The sequence below is a fragment of the Apium graveolens genome, chromosome 4 (assembly GCF_009905375.1).
Source record: "Apium graveolens cultivar Ventura chromosome 4, ASM990537v1, whole genome shotgun sequence".
NCBI classification, from domain to species: Eukaryota; Viridiplantae; Streptophyta; class Magnoliopsida; order Apiales; family Apiaceae; genus Apium; species Apium graveolens.
Window position 1 is genome coordinate 73,380,555 of NC_133650.1, and position 22,323 is coordinate 73,402,877.

Genomic DNA, 22,323 nt, shown 5'->3' on the forward strand with positions numbered 1-22,323 from the left:
TCAGTTGAAGGGAGCCAAGTATTTCTCCAAAATTGATTTAAGACCAGGATATTACCAACTAAAGATCAAGCCAGAAGATATACCAAAGACAGCTTTCAGAACAAGGTATGGACATTACGAGTTTTTAGTAATGTCTTTTGGATTGACCAATGCCCCAGCAGCGTTTATGGACCTGATGAACAGAATTTTCAAGGAGTATCTGGATAAGTTTGTTATTATATTTATAGACGATATTTTAATCTATTCAAAGACGGAAGAGGATCATGTGGAACATGTGAGAACGGCTTTGGAGATTTTAAGGAAAAAGAAATTATACGCTAAATTCTCAAAGTGTGAGTTTTGGCTACAGGAAGTTCAGTTCTTAGGACACATAGTCAGTAACGAAGGGATCAAATTGGACCCGGCAAAGATCGAGGCAATTACGAATTGGGAGAGACCGAGAACACCCACTGAGGTAAGAAGTTTCTTAGGATTGGCGGGATATTATCGACGATTCGTTCAGAATTTCTCAAGGATTGCAACACCATTGACAAAGCTTACACGCAAGAATGAAAAGTTTATATGGAACGACAAATGCGAAGAAAGTTTTCAGAAGTTGAAGCGGAGATTAATCACAACACCTGTTTTATCACTTCCAGACGATCAAGGGAATTTCGTAATTTATAGCGATGCTTCTCACAAAGGACTAGGATGTGTTTTAATGCAGCACGAAAAGGTGATTGCGTATGCGTCAAGGCAATTAAAACCATACGAACAGAAGTATCCTACTCATGATTTGGAGCTAGCAGCCATAGTTTTTGCTTTGAAGATTTGGAGACATTATTTGTATGGAGAAAAGTGCGAGATTTTCACGGATCACAAAAGCTTAAAGTAAATATTCACGCAGAAGGAACTTAATATGAGGCAAAGGAGATGGTTAGAGTTGATCAAAGACTATGATTGCTCGATTAATTATCATCCTGGTAAGGCTAACATTGTGGCAGACGCATTGAGTCGGAAGGAAAGATTGAGTATATTATCAGTACCCGAAGATATATATAAGGAATTTCAGAAATTGGAATTGGAAATTAGAGTTTGCAAGCCTGAGGAAGCGAAAGTATACAGTATAACTTTCCAGCCAGAGTTGTTGGAGAAAATAAAGAAGTGTCAGGAAAATGTAATGGATCAAGATATAAATCGTTTGGTAGGTGAGGAATTATGCACGCAGAAGGATGATTAAGGTATTCTTAGGTTTTCTTCAAGAATTTGGATTCCACCAGTGACGGAGCTGAAGAATGAAATTTTATAAGAGGCACATAGTTCAAGATATTCTATCCATCCAGGGAGTACCAAAATGTACAGAGATTTAAAGAAGAATTATTGGTGGCCAGACATGAAGAAGGAAATTGCGGAATGGGTTAGCAAATGTTATACTTGTCAGAGAGTTAAAGTAGAGCATCAGAGACCAAGTGGATTGTTACAGCCATTGGAGATTCCAGAGTGGAAGTGGGAACATATTACCATGGATTTCATAGTTGGATTACCAAGGATAAGGGCTAATCATGATGCCATTGGGGTTATAGTAGATAGACTTACCAAGTCAGCTCATTTTCTGCCTATAAATGAAAGATTTTCGCTCGACAAGTTAGTCCATATGTACCTAAAGGAAATTGTAATTCGTCATGGAGTTCCTGTGTTTATTGTATCTGATCGAGACCCAAGGTTTAATTCAAGATTTTGGAAGAGTTTTCAAGAATGTTTGGGAACCAAACTAAATATGAGTACGGCCTATCACCCCCAGACGGATGGCCAAAGTGAAAGAACGATCCAGACAATTGAGGACATGTTACGTGTTTGTGCTATTGATTTTAAAGGAAGTTGGGACGAACATTTACCTTTGGTAGAGTTTGCTTATAACAATAGTTATCATGCCAGCATTGGGATGCCACCCTATGAAGCCCTTTATGGACGCAAATGTAGATCTCCAATATATTGGGACGAAGTAGGAGAACGCAAGATACTTGGACCTGAACTGGTACAGCAGACAAAGGAAATTGTTGAAATTATCCAGAAGAGATTGATAGCCGCACAAGATCGTCAGAAGAAATATGCAGATCAGTCAAGGAAAGACATGGAATTTGAAGAAGGAAGCTTGATATTACTGAAAGTATCACCATGGAAAGGACTAACGAGGTTTAGAAAGAAAGGAAAGCTGAGTCCAAGATATGTCGGACCTTTTGAGATCCTAAAGCGCGTTGGCAAAGTAGCTTACGAGTTAGCGTTACCACCGCACATGGAGCATATTCACAATGTTTTTCACGTATCGATGCTCAAGAAATATAATCCAGACTCCAGGCATGTAATAGAATATGAGCCAATAGAGCTTCAGGCAGATTTGACATATATAGAGAGTCCGATAGAGATTCTAGAGGAGAGAGAGAAAGTATTGAGAAATAAAGTGGTAAAGTTAGTAAGAATATTATGGAGAAACCCAAAGGTTGAAGAGTCAACCTGGGAGTTAGAAAGTGATATGAGAGAAAAGTACCCTCATTTGTTTTCTTAGGAGATTCTGAGGACAGAATCCTTTTAAGGGGGGAAGGATGTAATATCCGGGATATATTGTGTAATTATTTTTGCTATTAAGTAATTATTATGTGTGTTCAGTATCTATTCTGTGAGATAATTGTTAAGTGTTATCTGTAATTGGATATTCAAAAATAATATTAATTGAATATTTTAATTTTTATATGTCCAAAATAAAATACAGATAATTGTCATATCTTCCTAATGATTTTGATGTTGATTTATGGATTTATAAGAATCATACGAAATTTCTAAAATCTTTTTCCGAGTATTTAAAATCTATTTTATAAAAACGGGAACCAACTGACGTCAACCGTTGTTACGTTTTTGGAACCCGAAACTCTTCCGAGAACTCCTTCCTAACCTAATTGTAATATTCTGAGCATATTCCATGTTTCGACTTTTTCGATCCGGCGTATGGTTTATTCTGCGCGAGTCCCGGCGCAATATTTTCAATACAATATTCGTTTCGGTAAATTAGTAAAACCCGTATTTTCGATAAATGGGAGCTTTTTATTAAACTATCCCAATTATCACTTCGTAGTACGTGTAACCAGGCGCTGAGACCAAGACCGCAGTACAAATTGTACTGATTTGGATAATTATCCCGAAAACCGATACCGTTTGGATCAGTTTTTATAAATAAACGTACCGTTTTATATCCGGAATGATCCAACGGGATACTAATTTTCCGTAATTATAAATAGCCTTTTTCCGTATTTTATTTCGTATCAAAATCATTTGCAGATAGTTAATTCTATAATTTTCAGAGAAAAACCCTAATTACATAAACTGTTCTAAGAATCAAACAGCAAAACGAAGGCGTTACCAATCTCCGTTTTCAAAGCTTGAGTAACAAAAACGAAGGATTTGAAGTGTTCTATCAGATTCTGAGCTTTGTTTCACTGCAAAATCAAAGGTTTATTTTGTGAAAATTTATTTATTTTCGAATTAAATTTATTAAAATTATGAATTTTTGTTCGGATGATTGTTTGTATGATTTGATGATTGCATGTTGTAGAGCTTGTTTTCCTGATGATTTTCATATGTCATACATCTGATTTGGAGTTCAATAACATGTTCAAAATTGAGTTTGATTTTCGAATTTTAAAATTAGGGTTTATAACCCGTATGAATGTTCTTAATTGAAATTTGGGGGTTTCTTATTCTGAAATAGATTGATGTTGTGGTATAGTGTATTGTATTCTCTGTGAAATTTGCAATCTAGTCATACAAGTTTCATGAATCAACGAGGTCTGTAGAGAAGGGAGTTGTGTTTTGAAGTTTACGTCGAACCCGCCGGAAACCGGCGAGTTTCTTGATCAAATTCCGGCCAAGTCCGGGGTTATTGATGAATTTTGATTGCAGATATAGGTTCCTGGTGTTGTGTAGTTTAATTCTGGAGGTGGTGGTGGTGGGAGGATGCCGGAGGTGAGTTCTCCGGCCATCCCCGACTTTTCCGGCGACTGGAACAGCAAAATTGCAGTTTGGTCCCTATACTTTTGAAAACGATGAAGTGTGGTCCCACAGGTGTCCAGACTTTGCAAAAATTGGATTCATGTTTTAAAAATATTTAAAAATCATATTTCCTATTTATTTTTATTATAAAAATTCATTTTTAATTTCTGAAAATTCTAAAAATCAGTATTTTAATTCCGAAAATTATTTTTAATTCAGAAATAAATCCGAATTAATTAGTTAATTAATTTTAGTTAATTTTTAATTGATTAATTGGTCAATTAAATTGGAAAATAATTGATTAATTGATTTAATTAATTATTAATTGATTTTAATTAATTATTTAATTAGATTTAGTTAGTTAAAAATGATTTAAAAATTCCGAAAAATAGTTTCGAGCTTTAAAATATTATTCTAAATTATTTCCAAGGCTCGATAATTAGTATAAAATTGTGTCGGAGCCAGAATTGGCCAACCGAACCCTGTTTATTAACCCGAAATTGATCCAACGACCCGTTTTAATTCTTAAAAATATTTTAAAAATCATTTTAAATACCCGAAAGCCTAATTATGACCCAAGACTTCTTTATAAATGATATGTCATTGATTTCGTGATATATTATGTGTTATACGTGACTTGTTGATTGACTATCAAACTATATATTCGGTGTTTACTTGATTATTGCATAACTTTCAATCTGTTAATCGGATTTGGGTAAAACGAAGGATAGATAGAAGTATGTGTTGAATAGAACTCTATGAGTCGATTATTGATAGATGCTTATGATATGTGACCAGAAGTGGCAAGGCGTAGGAAAGGGAAACATGTAGTTGAGGAGTAAAATGGTTGTGATTGGAAGCGAGTACAGTGTAGTAAACTAATACCAGGCAAGTGTTTTGAACTTTCTCGAGATATTGTAGTACTTGATAATCCTGTGATATTGCAAGTGCTTTGAAGCACAGAATCCTAAACCCCGATTCCAGTTATTGATCTTGAGCCATGAACCTTATTCTTTCTAGACCATTGATTATTGTATACCCAAACACGAACCTCAAGTATACGATACTACTCCACAAATACATGCAAACAAAATTCCAAACACTAAACTGAATTAATTATATACTCAAACATTGTATCCCATGCTTTGAAAGCCCAAATCTTTGAAACCCTGAAATATTGATTCCTTTGTTATACAATTCTTTCAATACCAGTATCCAAGCTTTTAAATTATCTTATTGATCCTTACAAGGATTGAAATTCTTTCATTGTTAAACACTCATTGTTGTTAATGATTCTGATTATTGGTTATTATTGCTTATTCTGTTATTATATTAGAATTGGATTGTTTTTATAAAATTGTGGACCAGATTCTTGGTCAGACCATATAATGGTCAAGTTAGGCCAATGTGTGGCTTGGATACAGTAGTTAGAGCAATGTTGTGTGCCTTGCTCGGGGTTAGTGCGTGACTGATCAGCAGCCTAACCTTGGTTTTTAAATTAAAAGTATAATATCCAATTCTAAATCATAAGCCATTGTTCAATTGATATCATAATCATGTTCACCTGATGATCATTATTCTCAGTTTTGTCATTATGACTTGCTGAGCTAGTTAGCTCATTTGTGCGATGTTGTTTATGTTCTTTCCAGCTAAAAAGGAACCAGTTGGTAACGAGGATCCCCAGTCCAGCGCGAGAGCTAGGGGTTCAGGTTGAGAGAGCTGAGATAGTAGGCTTCTTTTGGAATAATTTAAGTCTGTAAAAGTTTGTAATAAAGTTTAATACTCAGTTTGACTTTGAATGGTTGAGATTTGAACGATATGTAATATAAGTAGATGTGTGGCTTGTGTGCATACTTTAACCTGTTGTGATCCGTGGTAGTTGGTTGCATATTATTGTTATCTTTATTATTGTTATAAGCAGGTTATAAATAAGGTGTGTGTGTGTGGACCCCAAACTTCTGACCGGGTTTAAAGGGCGCCACCATTATACCCCGAATAACCATCCAGAAGACAATAATACTCATGACCGGCCAACCTGTCAAGCATCTGATCAATAAACGGAAGAGGGAAGTGATCCTTCCTCGTGGCCTTGTTCAACTTTTTGTAGTCCATGCATACCCTCCATTCTATGACTGTTCTAGTGGGGATGAGCTCGTTCTTCTCATTTGCTACCACAATAATACCTCCTTTCTTAGGTACACATTGCACGGGGCTCACCCAAGAACTGTCAGAAATAGGATAAATGATTCTTGCATCCAGCCACTTCAGAATTTCTTTCTTCACCACTTCTTTCATGATAGGATTAAGTCTGCCCTGTTGCTCAACAGTCGGCTTACTACCCTCCTCTAGCAGAATTTTATGCACGCAATATGAAGGGCTGATCCCTTTGATGTCTGCTATAGTCCATCCGATAGCCGATTTGAATTCTCTCAAGATCCCTAAGAGCTTGTCCTCCTCACTACCTAAAAGGTCAGATGCAATAATAATAGGTAAAGTAGATGCATCACCTAAAAGAGCATACCTCAAGTGTTCAGGAAATGGTTTAAGCTTCAAGGTAGGTTTTTCCTCAATAGATGGTTTGAGCTTTCCTTCAGCATTTTTGAGGTCAGAAGTACCAAGAGATTCAAATGGCATGTCTAGCTTTCGCCTCCAGGGAGAAGCATTTAGATATTGTAGTTGCTCATTGCCATCCTCATCATCACTGTCAAAATCCCCCACTAAGGCCTTCTCTAATGCATCAGACATTAGCATATGATCAAGTTCTGAAGTAACCGTAGAATCAATCAAATCCACTTTTAAGCACTCCTCATCTTCTGTAGGGAATTTCATCACTTTGAATACATTGAATGTCACATCCTAATCCTGCACCAGCATAGTAAATTCACCTTTCTGCACATCTATCAAGGTACGACCTATAGCCAAGAAAGGTCTCCCCAAGATTATGGGAATCTTCTTATCTTCCTCGAAAGGAAAGAAGAGCTTATCCACCTTTACTAGCACATCCTCCACTATGCCACGTGGGTATGTAATAGAACGATCAGCCAATTTTAGAGACATGTAGATGGGCTTTGGATCGGGCAAATTCAACTTTTTAAAGATCGACAACGGCATCAGATTGATGCTTGCTCCCAAATCACAAAGGCACTTGTCAAAAGACAACTTGCCAATGGTGCAAGGAATGGTGAAGCTACCAGGATCTTTAAGCTTTGGAGGTAACTTTTGTTGCAGCACAGCACTGCATTCTTCCGTTAAAGCAACGGTCTCAAGATCATCTAGTTTCACCTTCCTTGAAAGAATACTCTTCATAAACTTCGCATAACTAGGCATGTGCTCCAAGGCCTCAGCGAAAGGTATGTTGATGTGAAGTTTCTTGAACACCTCCAGAAACTTACCAAATTGCTTATCCAGCTTTTGTTGTTGCAATCTCTTAGGGAAAGGTGGTGGAGGATAGAGTTGTTTCTCCCCTGTATTACCCTCAGGCAGAGTGTGTTCAACAGTAGTCTTCCTTGGTTCCACCGCTTTCTCCTTTTACTTAGCTTCTTCATCACAAACTTCAGCTTCTCCTTCTTTTACTTTTTTAGCATCAGCAACTTTTCCAGACCTTAAGGTAATAGCCATGACTTGATCTTTAGCTTCCTGCCTGGCACTTCAGTATCAATGGGAAGTGTGCCAAGTTGATGATTAAGCACTACAATGGTTATTTGACCGATTTGATTTTCCAAGGTCTTGATAGAGACCGCTTGACTTTTGCACAACAGCTTAAGTTCCTCAAAATCAGCACTAGAGGGTGGAGTTGCACCTCCTTGTTGAGGATATGATTGCCTTTGAGCATACTGTTGTGGTTGCTGAAATCCAGGTGGATTGAACTGTTTACTTACGCCTTGCTAATATGGTTGCTGAATAGCATTCTGATTATTACTCCAGCTGAAATTTGGATGATTTCTATTGTTAGGATGATAAGTAGCTGGCACAGGCTGCTGCGGTCGCTGATAATTGTTCACATACTGAACAGATTCGTTAACAAGAGAACACTGATCCGCGGAATGAGAACCTGCACAAAGCTCACAGACCATAGCTATCCGATTGACTCCATATGTGGCTAGAGAATCGACCTTCATAGACAGTGCTTGGAGCTGCGCTGCAATAGCTGTAGCTGCATCAACTTCCAAAATACCTGCTACCTTCCCAGGCATCATCCTTTGAGTTGGGTTTTGATGCTCATTTGCAGCCATAGTCTCAATAAGATTATAAGGCTCAGTATAGCTTTTGGCCCATAAGGCGCCTCCAGCTGCTGCATCGAGCATGCGCCAAGATTGGGCCCCCAAACCATTATAGAAACCAGTGATCACCATCCAATCAGGCATTCCATGATATGGACACTTTCTCAACATCTCCTTATAGCGCTCCCAAGCTTCGCACATAGATTCTATAGGTTGTTGCGCAAACTGAGTAAGAGCACTCCTCATAGCAGCAGTCTTCGCCATTGGATAAAACTTTACCAAAAACTTTTACGCAAGATCTTGCCAAGTAGTGATAGACCCAGTTGGTTCAGAATGTAACCAGTCCTTAGCTTTATCCCTCAGTGAGAATGGGAAAAGCCTCAGCTTGATAGCCACATCAGTCACACCATTATATTTGAAAGTACTACAGATCTCGACAAAATTCCTTATGTGCATGTTAGGGTCTTCAGTCGCAGCACCTACAAAAGAAACATAATTCTGCACCATCTGAATAGTGCCCGGATTGATTTCAAAGGTGTTAGCCTGAATAGCCGGATGAAGAATGCTTGACTGAATGTCATCAATTTTGGGCCGAGAAAAGTCCATAAGAGCTGGATCTGCCAGAACGATACGGTCACCCATGATTACTGGCTCTTTCTGCTCACTTCCTGAATCCGAATCTTCAAAATCTATCTTCTCCGGAATATCAAGAACTTTGTCTGTCTCATCAGCCGTATCTAAAGTCCTCTTGCAAGTACGAGAACGTGTTTACATAAACGCTAGCTAAAGTACCTGAAACACAACCGGAAAAAATAAGTAACACGTCTTAATCACTGAGTCCTAATGACCAATTATGGTAAGTACATAAACTAAACAAATACGCCGAGTCCCCGGCATCGGCGCCAAAAACTTGTTAGGGCGAAAACACGCGCTAATAACACACGCAAGTATACGCATTCGCAAGTAATATAGAATACTTTCTAGGTCGTTCCCACAGAGACTCAGACTAATTATGTTCAATTACACTCACTCACCAATGTATGATTACTTCTCAATGTTAAGACAATAACACTTAGATTTGATTAACTAATTATTAACTACAATTAACTACTAGAATTACAACTTAATTAACACTTGAATTAACAATATTAAAACACTCATGAGATCACAACTTCATTACTACTTCCGTCAATAGTCATTGTTATTACCCTTAGCATGCAACAATGATGATATTAATCGAAAAACACGAAACTGATAAAAGCCAACTTTCATTGTACCAATACCATTCCACCAAGCATCCACAATTAAGATAGAAGTTGAATAGGCATCAATTATGTTGAGTCCCTATATGTCTACCGAAATTGACAACATAATGATTTACGCACAAGTTATTCCTTTTGATTACACAGGGCGAATAAAACGGTTAGAGTTACCCACTAATCATGCATACTCGTACATGAACCTATGCTAGCACGGCAAGTTCTAAATCTCAAGATTCACAGTCGCTTCACAAGAGATTAACACCTTATCTTATATGTTCGCGACGCACATAAGACGAATACGCACAACCAATACTAGATATCATACAATCATCACACACTAAGGTATTAAACAACTAACTAAAGAATTCCATATTAAATCCGTTACGATCCCATGATCATGATTAGCCCATGATAGCACTCGTCATCATCATGGGTTCATATGAAAACATGATAATAATACACAAGAATAATAACTAAAACTACTTATATTAAACCAGAGTACGTCACAAGAGTAAATAGGTTCAAAGTAAAGAAAACAAGCATCCAACGTTACAACGAAATAAAGAATCACAAGAAAATATGCTTCCTCTTCGTTGCGGTGTGCTAAAACGGTCTTCTTCCTTATCTTCTCGCTCTTCGATTAATACTACGATCCAACCTTTATGAAATGTCTCTGAAATCTACTTATATAGGAGTCCCATAAAGCCCAGCTAACTCAGAAGTTGGAAGTTAAACAGAATCAGGAGTCTAAAATATTAATTCTGATTTTCCATCCCTGAGCGGCCGCTCAGCATTCCTGAGCGGGAGCTCAGCTTCCGGAGTGGTCGCTCAGCAGAGCTGAGCGGGCGCTCAGCTCCCTACTGGAAACTGCTCTATTTTTCTCCCGTTTCTTCGCTGCAATCTGCTCCTATCTTCCCGCTTACAATGCTAAACACATGCCAAGGCTTATTATTGATGAAATCTCTCCTGAAATGCAATTAATACCCTGAAATGCACAAACACTAGAAAAACGCATCAAATACACAAAATACTTGATTTCAAAACATCGATTCAAGCCATTTTAAGACGATCTAAGTGGTATAAAATGCCACTTATCAGTAACTCGATCATTTGTTTCACAATATTTTGTTAGTAATTAAATTGTCCAGTTGAGTATTTAAATGAAATAATGATTGTGGAATTAGCAAATCAAGAACGTGTATCTGTTAATCAAGTTTGTGGGAACTGTGAGATTGAGATTTCTGGTAATAAGTTTTGTGTAGATTTGATACCATTTAAGTTAGGAGAATTTGACATTATCTTAGAAATGGATTGGTTATCTAAGCACGATGCCCATATAGATTGTCAAAATAAGAAGGTAATGGTGAAGACGCCAGACGAAAGGAATGTAACGTTCAAGGGCCAGAAGCAAGCAAAGAAGTTCTTAACAATAATTCAAGCCAAAAAGTTACTAGATAAGGATGCGAGCATTTCGTTGCATATGTGATTGATAGAAGTCAGGAGCCCGTGAAACTTGAAGATATTCCAGTAGTTAATGAATTTCCAGATGTGTTTCCCGATAAGTTACCAGGACTTCCTCCAGATAGATAAATTGAGTTTGTAATCGACTTAGTACCTGGAACAGAACCAGTATCCAAGGCCCCGTATAGAATGGTGCCCGTTGAGATGAAAGAACTAGCGAAGCAATTGCAAGAGTTGTTAAAGAAAGGAGTAATCAGACCCAGTGTATCCCCGTGGGGTACACCGGTATTGTTTGTCAAGAAGAAGGATGGAAGCATGAGATTATGCATCGACTATCGGGAGCTTAACAAGCTTACAATCAAGAACAAGTATCCGTTACCCAGAATTGATGATTTGTTTGACCAATTGAAGGGATCCAAGTACTTCTCCAAGATTGATTTAAGATCGGGATATCATCAACTCAAGATTAAGCCAGAAGATATACCAAAGACAGCTTTCAGTTGAAGGTATGGACATTATAAATTTTTATGGATCTGATGAATAGAATTTTCAAGGAATATTTGGTCAAGTTTGTTATTGTGTTTATAGATGATATTTTGATTTATTAAAAGACAGAAGAGGATCATGCAGAACATTTGAGAACAGCTTTGGAGATTTTAAGGAAAAAGAAGTTATATGCTAAATTCTCGAAGTGTGAATTTTGGCTACAGGAAGTTCAGTTCTTAGGACATATAGTTAGTAATGAAGGGATCAAAGTGGACCCAGCAAAGATTGAAGTAATTACAAATTGGGAAAGACCGAGAACACCAACAGAGGGAAGAAGGTTCTTGGGATTAGCAGGATATTATCGTCGATTCATTCAAAATTTCTCAAGGATTGCAACACCATTGACAAAGCTTACATGGAAGAATGAAAAGTTTATATGGAACGATAAATGCGAAGAAAGTTTTCAGGAATTGAAGCAAAGATTAATCATGACACCTGTTTTGTCACTTCCCGACGATCAAAGAAATTTCGTAATCTATAGCGATGCTTCTCATAAAGGACTCGGATGCATTCTGCTGCAGCATGATAAGGTGATTGCGTATGCATCAAGGCAACTGAAACCACACGAACAGAAATATCCTACTCATGATTTGGAGCTAGCAGCTATAGTTTTTTCTTTGAAAATTTGGAGACATTATCTATATGGAGAAAAATGCGAGATTTACACGGATCACAAAAGTTTGAAATACATATTCACACAGAAGGAGCTTAATATGAGACAGAGGAGATGGTTGGAATTGATTAAGGATTACGACTGCTCGATTAACTATCATCCAGGTAAAGAAAACGTTGTAGCGGACGCGTTAAGTCGGAAAGAAAAGTTAAATATGTTATCAGTACCCGAAGAAATATATAAGGAATTTCAGAAACTGGAATTGGAGATTAGAGTTTGCAAGCCTGATGAAGCAAAAGTGTATAGTATGACTTTCCAGCCAGAGTTGTTAGAGAAGATAAAGAAGTGTCAAGAAGAAGTAATGGATCAGGACATAAATTGTTTAGTAGGTGAAGAATTGTGCACGTAAAAGGACAATCAAGGTATTCTTAGGTTTTCTTCTAGAATTTGGATTCCACTAGTGACGGAGTTGAAGAATGAAATTTTACAGGAAGCTCATAATTCAAGGTATTTAATCCATCCAGGGAGTACCAAGATGTACAGAGATTTAAAGGAAAATTATTGGTGTCCAGATATGAAGAAGGAAATTGTGGAATGGGTTAGCAAATGTTATACATGTCAGAGAATTAAAGCATAGCATTAATGACCAAGTTGATTGCTACAACCATTGGAGATTCAAGAGTGGAAGTGGGAGCATATTGCCATGGATTACATAGTTGGATTACCAAGGACAAAAGCTAATCATGATGTCATTTGAGTTATAGTGGATAGACTTACCAAGTCAGCTCATTTTCTGCCTATAAATGAGATTTTCACTCGACAAGTTGGTCCATATGTACCTGAAGGAAATTGTAGTTCGTCATGGAGTTCCTTTATCTATTGTATCTGATCGAGATCCAAGATTTAATTCAAGATTTTGGAAGAGTTTTCAAGAATGTTTGGGAACGAGACTGAATATAAGTACGGCTTACCATCCACAGAAGGACGACCAGAGTGAAAAAATGATCCAGATAATCGAAGATATGTTACGTGTTTGTCCTATTGATTTTAAAGGAAGTTGGGACGAGCATTTACCCCTCGTAGAATTTGCTTACAACAACAATTATCACGCCAGTATTGGGATGCCACCCTATGAAGCTCTTTATGGATGCTAATGCAGATCTCCAGTGTTTTGGGACGAGGTAGGAGAACGCAAAATACTTGGACCTGAATTAGTGCAGCAGACAAAGGAAGTTATTGAAGTTATCCAGAAAAGATTTGATAGCAGCACAAGACCGTCAAAGGAAATATGCAAATCAATCAAGGAAAGACATGGAATTCGAAGAAGGGAATTTGGTATTACTAAAAGTATCACCGTGGAAGGGATTAACGAGATTTGGAAGGAAAGGAAAGCTGAGCCCAAGATATGTCGGACCTTTTGAGATTTTAAAGCGCGTCGGCAAAGTAGCTTACGAGTTGGCGTTACCTCCGCACATGGAGCACATTCACAATGTTTTTCACATATCGATGCTTAAGAAGTATAATCCAGACTCCGGGCATGTAATAGAATATGAGCCAATAGAGCTTCAGGCAGATTTGTCATATGTAGAGAGTCCGATAGAAATTCTAGAGGAAAGAGAAAAAGTATTGAGAAATAAAGTGGTAAAGCTAGTAAGAGTATTGTGGAGAAACCCAAAGGTTGAAGAGTCAACCTGGGACCTAGAAAGTGATATGAGAGAAAAGTACCCTCATTTGTTTTCTTAGGAGATTCTGAGGACAGAATCCTTTTAAGGGGGGAAGGATGTAATATCCGGGATATATCGTGTAATTATTTTTGCTACTAGATAATTATTATGTATGTTCAATATCTATTCTGTGAATTATTTGTTAAGTGTTATATGTGTTTGGATGTTTAAAAATAATATTAATTGAGTATTTTAATTTTTATATGTCCAAAATCAAATATAAATAATTGTCATATCTTCCTAATTATTTTTATGTAGATTTATGATTTTATAGGAAATATATGGATTTTATAAAATCTTTTTTCGAGTATTTAAAAACTATTTTATACAATCGAGAACCAACCGACGTCATCTGTTTTTACGTTTTTATAACCCGAAACTCTTCCGAGAACTTCTTCCTAACCTAATTGCAATATTCGGAGCATTTACCATGTTTTGACTTTTTCAATCCGGCGTACGGTTTGTCCTGTGCGGGTCCCGGCACAACATTTTTGATACATTATTCGTTTCGGTAAATGAATAAAACTCGTATTTTCGATAAACGGGATCTTTTTATTAAACTAACACAATTATCACCTCGTAATACGTGTAACCAGGTGCTGAGACCAAGACCGTAATACAAATTGTACTGGTTTGGTTAATTATCCCGAAAACGGGTACCGTTTGGATCAGTTTTTATAAATAAACGTACCATTTTGTATCTGGAATGATCCAACGGGATACTAATTTTCCATAATTATAAATAGCCTTTACCGTATTTTATTTCGTACCAGAAATCATTTGCAGACAATAATTACATAATTTCCCAGAGAAAATTTATATATTCATAAACCTTTCTGAAAATCAAACCAACAATGGGAGGTGTTACCGGAATCCGTTTGGAAAGCTCGAGTACTCAAAACGAAGGTCTTGAGGTGTACTATCAGAATCTGTGTTCCATATCACTGCAGAATCAAAGGTTTATTTTCTGGAAATTTATTTATTTTGGAATTATTTTGATTAAAAATATGAATTTTTGTTCGGATGATTGTTTGGATGATTTGATGCTTGCATGTTGTAGAGCTTGTTTTCCTGATGATTTTCATATGTCATATGACTGAGTTGAAGTTCAATAACATGTTCAAAATTGAGTTTAATCTTCGAATTTTAAAATTAAGGTTTATAACCCGTATGAATGTTTTTAATTGAATTTGGGGGTTTCTTATTTCAGGATATATAGATGTTGTGGTATAGTGGGTTGTGTTCCTTGTGAAATTTGCAATCTATTCGTAAAAGTTTTGCAAATCGCGAAGGGAGTTCTATTTTAAAGTTTTCGTCGAACTCGCCGGAAACCGGTGAGTTTCTTGAACATTTTTCGGCCAAATATGGGATGATTAGAATGAATTGATGACATGGTTGTGTTCCTTGTGAAGTATAAATGTGATCTGGAGGTTGTGAAGGTGTGACGGTGCCGGAGACGAGTTCTCCGGCGAACTCGTCATTTTCCGGCAAGGTGAACTGCAAAATTACAGTTTAGCCCCTGTATTTTGGTAGGTGATGAAGTTTAGTCCCCCAGGTTTCCAGAATTTGCATATTTTGGATTCCTGTTTTAAAATTATTTAAAAATCATATTTTCTATTTATTTTAATTATAAAAATCCGTTTTTAATTTCTGAAAATTCCAAAAATAATTATTTTAATTCCAAAAATTATTTTTAATTCAAAAATAAATCTGAATTAATTAGTTAATTAATTTTAGTTAATAATTAATTGATTAATTGGTCAATTAATTTGAAAATTAATTGTTTTAATTAATTATTAATTGATTTTAGTTAATTATTTAATTATATTTAATTATTTAAAAATGATTTAAAAATTCTGAAAAATAGTTTCGAGCTTTAAAATATTATTTTAAATTGTTTTCAAGGCTCGATAATTATTATAAAATTGTTTTAAAGCTAGATTTGGCCAATCGAACCATGTTTATTACTCTGAAATTGATCCAACGACCTGTTTTAATTCCGAAAAAATGTTTTAATAATCATTTTAAATACCTGAAAGCATGTTTATGACCCGAAACTCCTTTATAAATGATATATCATTGATTGTTTGACGTGTTATGTGCTATCTGTGACTTGTTGATTGACTGTCGGTCTATATGTTCGGTGTTTACTTGTTTATAGCGTAACTTTCAATCCGTTAATCGGATTTGGGTGAAATGAAAGGTAGATAAAAGTATGTTTCGAATAGAATCGTATAAGTTGAGTATTGATAGATGCTTATGATATGTGAGCAGAAGAGGCAAGGCGTAGGAAAGGGAAACAGATAGTCGAGGAGTAGACGGTTGTGATTGGAAGTTAGTGCACTATAGCAAGCTAGTACCAGGCAAGTGTTCTGAACTTTCTCGAGATATATTGTAGTTGATTGATAGTCCTATTTTATATTGCAAGTGCTTTGAAGCACTGAACCCTAAACCCTGATTCCAGTTATTGATTTTGAGCTATAAACCTAATTCTTTCTAAACCATTGATTGTTGTACACCCAGATACGAACCATAAATATACGATACTACTCCACAAATATATACAAACTAAATACCAAACACTGAATCGAATTACTTACATAGTCAAACCATTGTACCTTATGCTTTGAAAGACTAAATCCTTGAAACCTTGAAATGTTGATTCCTTTGTTATCCAATTCTTTCATTACCTAACAGCCAAGCTTTAAAATTGCCATAGTGATCCTTTGTGAAGATTGAAACCATTTCATTATCAAACCTCCAATGTTGTTTTTGATTTTGTTTATTGCTTTACATTGTTTATTTTGTTATTATAAATTTGGATTGTTTTTATAAAATTGTGGACCAGATTCGTGGTCAGACCATATTAATGGTCAAGTTAGGATAATGTGTGCCTTGGATCCAGTAGTTAGAGCAGTGCTGTGTGCTTTGCTCGGGGTTAGTGCATGACTGATCAGCAGCCTAACCTTGGTTTTTAAAATGAAAATATCATAATTCATTGTTCACTTGATATCATAATCCTTTTTACTTGATGATCATTATTCTCAGTCTTGTCATTGAGACTTGTTGAGCTAGTTAGCTCACTCGTGCAATGTTGTTTATGTTCTTTTCCAGTTAAGAAGAAACCAGTTGGTAGCGAGGATCCCCGGTCCAGCGCGAGAGCTAGGGGTTTAGGTTGATCGAGTTAAGCTAGTAGGCATCTTTTGAGATAATTTAAGTTTGTAAAAGTTTTTAATAATGCTTAATACTCAGTTCTGAGTTTGAATAGTTGGGATTTGGATGGTTTGTAATATAAGTGTGTGTTTGGCTTGTGTGCATACTTTAACCTGTTGCGGTCTGTAGTAGTTGGTAAGTAGGGTCACTGTATATTATTATTATCTTTATTATTGTTATAAGCAGGTTATAAATAAGGTGTGTGTGTGGACCCCAAACTTCTGACCCGGGTTTGGAGGGCGCCACAGTAGTATTCGGAAAAGATATAAGTATATTGGAGTATCTTGTAACTTCATCTTTTCAACTTATATCTAGTTAATGATTATCTTATGCATGACAAAGATTTTCAGAAAAACGTTGAGACAAGGTTAAATATATGAGATCACCTTGCAACAATATTTTTATACAGTTATAAACTGAAAGTCTGTGTATATTATACATGTCAGAGGATTTCAAAGATTTTGAAAAGTATATATGTATATATATACTGAATATTTGGGACTTCAACGCATTAAGATATCAAACTTGGTTCATTTCTTCTTGACCAAGACTTTCATGAGTACTATTAGAAGGCTCATATATTGTTAATTACAATACATGTTATTTTGGTGGGCTTGTTCCTCACCCTTACTTTATTCTTTTATCACAAAACAACAGCTAGACAAGATGAATATGACCAAGCTCCCAATTCGCGAGCGGATAGGAAATGTTCCGCAGTTTCCTGTAGGCGTTGATGCCGCTGTAGCTGAGGTATGAACTACCAATAGGCTAGGCTTTCAACTTTTGATGTACCAGACTTATGTATATTTACAAATTATAATAATGGCAAAGAATATGTAAATCTATTCAGAAACCCTTTTGAGGTGTAATGACTTATAATTGTGGAATAAAAGGACTTGTGTTATTTTTGGTATTCATCTCTGAGACTATAACTTGTGGTGTGTGTGTATATTGTGGGGTCACAATACGCAGTAGTTGGTTGTATATTAAGATTGAGTGTTATTAAGGGAAATGGAACTCGTGACAACCCGGATCCACGACCCTCGATTTGGGGGTGTTACAGTTGGAGTTTATCAAAGACTATGATTGCACAATTAACTATCACCCAGGAAAAGAAAATGTAATAGCGGATGCATTAAGTAGAAAGGAAAGACTAAACATGTTACAGTATCCCAGGAATTATATAAATAATTTCAAAAGTTGGAATTGGAAGTCAGAATTTGCAAGCCTAATGAAGCAAAAATGTATAGTATGACATTTCAGCCGGAATTATTAGAAAAGATAAGAATATGTCAAGAGGAAATAATGGGTCAGGATATCAATCATTTCGCAGTAGAAGAGTTATTCACTCGAAAGCACGATCAAGGTATTCTCAGATTTTCTTCCAGAATTTGGATTCCACCAGTGACAGAATTGAAGAATGAAATTCTACAGGAAGCTCACAACTCAAGGTATTCCATCCATCCAGGAAGTACCAAGATATACAGAGACTTAAAAGAGAATTATTGGTGGCCAGATATGAAAAGAAAAATCGCAGAATGGGTTAGCAAATGTTACGCATGTCAAAGACTTAAAGCGGAGCACCAAAGACCAAGTGGATTATTACAACCGTTAGAAATTCCAGATTGGAAGTGGGAGCACATTTGCTATGGATTTATAGTTGGCTTACCAAGGACGAAAGTGAACCACGATGCCATTTGGGTTATAGTGGACAGACTAAACAAATCAGCTCATTTTTTTCCTATTAATGAAAGATTTTCACTGAATAAGTTGGTTCACAAGTATTTGAAGGAAATAGTAGTTCATCATGGAGTCCCTATGTCTATTGTATCGGATCGAGATTCACGATTCAATTCAAGATTCTGGAGAAGTTTTCAAGAATGTTTAGGAACTAAGTTAAACATGAGTACGTATTATCATCCGCAGACTGTCGGCCAAAGCGAGAGAACAATCCAAATAATTGAATACATGTTACGTGTTTTTGCCATTGATTTCAAAGGAAATTGAGATGAGCATTTGCCCTTAGTGGAGTTTGCTTACAATAATAGTTATCATGTCAGTATCGGAATGCCTCCCTATGAAGCTCTTTATGGATGTAAATGTTGATCATCAGTGTATTGGGATGAAGTCGGGGAACATAAAATACTTGGACCCGAATTGGTGCAGCAGAGAAAGGAAATTATGGAAATCATCTTGAAAAGGTTAATTGCAGCACATCATCGTCAAAGGAAATATACAGACCAGAAAGGACATGGAATTCAAGGAAGGAGATCTAGTGTTACTAAAGGTATCACAATGTAAAGGATTATCTAGATATGGAAAGAAAGAAAAGCTGAGTCATAGATACGTTAGACCTTTTGAAATTCTGAACGTGTCGGCAAGGTAGCTTACGAATTGGCGTTGCCCCCGCACATGGAGCATATTCATAATGTTTTTCACATATCGATGCTTAAAAAGTATAATCCAGACTCTAGGCATGTAATTGAGTATGAGCTGATAGAACTTCAGGCAGATTTATCGTATGTAGAGGATCCAATAGAGATTCTAGAAAAGAGAGAAAAGATATTAAGAAATAAAGTTGTAAATTTAGTAAGAGTATTGTGGAGAAACCCAAAGGTTGAAGAGTCGACCTGGGAGTTAGAAAGTGATATGCGGAAAAAATACCTTCAGTTATTTACTTAGGATATTCTGAGGACCGAATCCTTTTAAGGGCGGAAGGATGTAATATCCGGGATATAACGTGTAATTATTTTTATCAATAAATGATTATTGTGTGATTATTATGTGAATTTTGGTGAATTATTTGATAATTGATAATAATATTTAGATGTTAATCGGTGATAGGATATGAGTATATTAATTTTATTATGTCCAGAAAAAAATATAGATAATTGTGATATTTTCTAGTAATTTTTGGATTGTTATATGATATTAAAATGATTTATGAATTTATTAATTATTTTCTGAATAATTACTAAACTATTTTATAAAACCGCGAATCGTCCAACTTCAACCGTCTTTACGTTTTTACAAACCAGAACTCTTCGGAAAACTCCTTCCTAACCTAATATGAAAATTCTGGACATTTTCCGTGTTTTGACTTTTTCGATCCGGATTACGGTTTGACCTGTGCGTGTCCCGGCGCAAGATTTTTAATACGATAATCATTTCGATAAATCAACAAAACCCGTATTCTCAAAAGACCGAATATTATTACATTATTTTCATATAAAGTGTTTTATTAGAAGTCCGGTTTGGATAATTATCGAATACGTATATGAAATCGGATCGTCTTTGCAGTTACTTAGCGGCTAAGTAACTAATTTATCGATCCAATACGATCCAACACGAACCAATATTCTATAAATATAAATAGCCCTTTTCTTATTTCATTTTATTCGTATAATCATAATCAAATAGTAAAATCCGGTAAAATACAGAGAAAACCCAAATTAAATGTTGCGTTCTTCATAATCAAACTTACAAACGAAGGCGTTATCAAATTCGGAATCGAGAGTGCAATATATCAAATCGAAGCTCTCGAAATGCTCTTTCTGAATCAATCATCACTTTTGGTGTAGAAATCAAGTTTTTGATCTTATTTAATTATTTTATTTTGAATAATTTATTGATTAAAATAGGAATTTTTGTTCTTGATGTTGTTGATATGATTTGATGGCTTAATCTTGTAGATAATTGTATCCTGGCCATTTTGGTATATTATATGATGGATATGGAGTTCAATAACATAAATAAATTTAGGTCTAATTCTTTAAATTGTAAAATTAGGGTTTTAATTATTTGAATGTTCTTAATTCGATTTGGGATTTTTAATTTCGTTGATTCTGGGCTTAATTGAATGTTACCAGTCATAGATCATATTAAAACGAGTTAATTCATGTGTTTAAATACTCTGCTGGTTTCCGAAAATATATCACAGGAAAATTTCGAAGCTTCGCCGGCGATAATGGCGTTTTCACCAGAGATGTTAAACGAGAACTCATCTACGCGCACGGCTGACTTGGCTGTGTTTCTGGATCACTGGGGAATTGATTGGGCTCAAGAACAGATGAGAATCATCAGTGTTTTGGCTGAATTTAACTCGCCGGATAATTCTCCGGTGGCCGGGGTCGTCCTGTTCATAATTGACCCGTTCGGGTTAATTTTGACTCGGGATTTGACCCGGTGTTGATCCAAATTTTCCCAAATTAAATTTTTAAAACATATTTTTACACTTTAGTCACTGAAGTTGTAGGATTTTTACAAAAATTGGATTGTTGTTTAGCTTTATTTTAAAAATGATATTTTTATTATTTTAAAAATCTGAAAAATGGTTATTTAATTATTTTAAATCCAGAAAATTATTTTAATTATTTATTTATTTAAAAATAAGTCTGATTTATTTTATTAATTAATTTCAATTAGTTTTTAATTATTTTAATTAATCAATTAATTTAATATTAATTGATTAATTAATTTAATTATTTATTAATTAATTTTAATTGATTTAATAATTAGATTTAATTATTTAATTTGATTTAAAAATTTCAAAAAATAGTTTCGAGATTTAAAATATTTTTTTAAATTATTTTCAAAGCTCGATAATTATTATAAAATTATTTTAAAGTCAGATTCGGGTGTTTGAACCATATTATTTGATTATAAAATGATTCGGAGACCCATTTTAGTTCCAAAAAATGTTCAAAAATTCGTATTAAATACATGGAAAATCATTTTAACCCTGAATCTTCTTTGAATAATTATTTTGATCGAATATCTTACATGCTACGTATTATATGTGATCTGATTGATGCATAATATGAATGTACGTGCATTGTTTGACTGTTTTATTCATAACTTTCAGTACGTACGTCAGATTTGGGTTAAACGAAGGGTAGTTAGAAACTTTTTTTTTTTATCGTAGGTAACCCGCAGCCGCTACCCTTCGGGTGCGCACTGGGTAAACCCTACGGGTTCACGTAATAGCCTGCAAACCACGTGAACCAAGGTAAACCGTATTTAAGCGACAGGCTCTAGCTCAGGAGGCATAATCATAGATTCTCCTCCCGTGGGATTCGAACATGTGACCAAGAGGTTAGTTTTCCTCTCTTTAACCAACTGAGTCAACCCTTGCGGGCAAGGGTAGTTAGAAACTTGTAATGAATAGAACGAGATGAGAATGAGTATTGATAAATACATATGATGTTTAGAAGAGGAAGTGAAAAGTAAAAAGGGAAAGCAAGTGGTTGACGAGTGAAAACCAG

The 22,323-nt window shown here is 35.6% G+C and overlaps 1 non-coding gene across 1 annotated transcript; it reads left to right on the forward strand.

Annotated features, from left to right (window-relative positions):
* The first annotated feature begins 8,382 nt into the window (after positions 1–8,382).
* Positions 8,383–8,489, forward strand: LOC141722668 (small nucleolar RNA R71). Its single transcript, XR_012575675.1, has one exon. It is a non-coding gene; the product is annotated as a small nucleolar RNA R71 (small nucleolar RNA).
* The last annotated feature ends 13,834 nt before the right edge of the window (positions 8,490–22,323 follow it).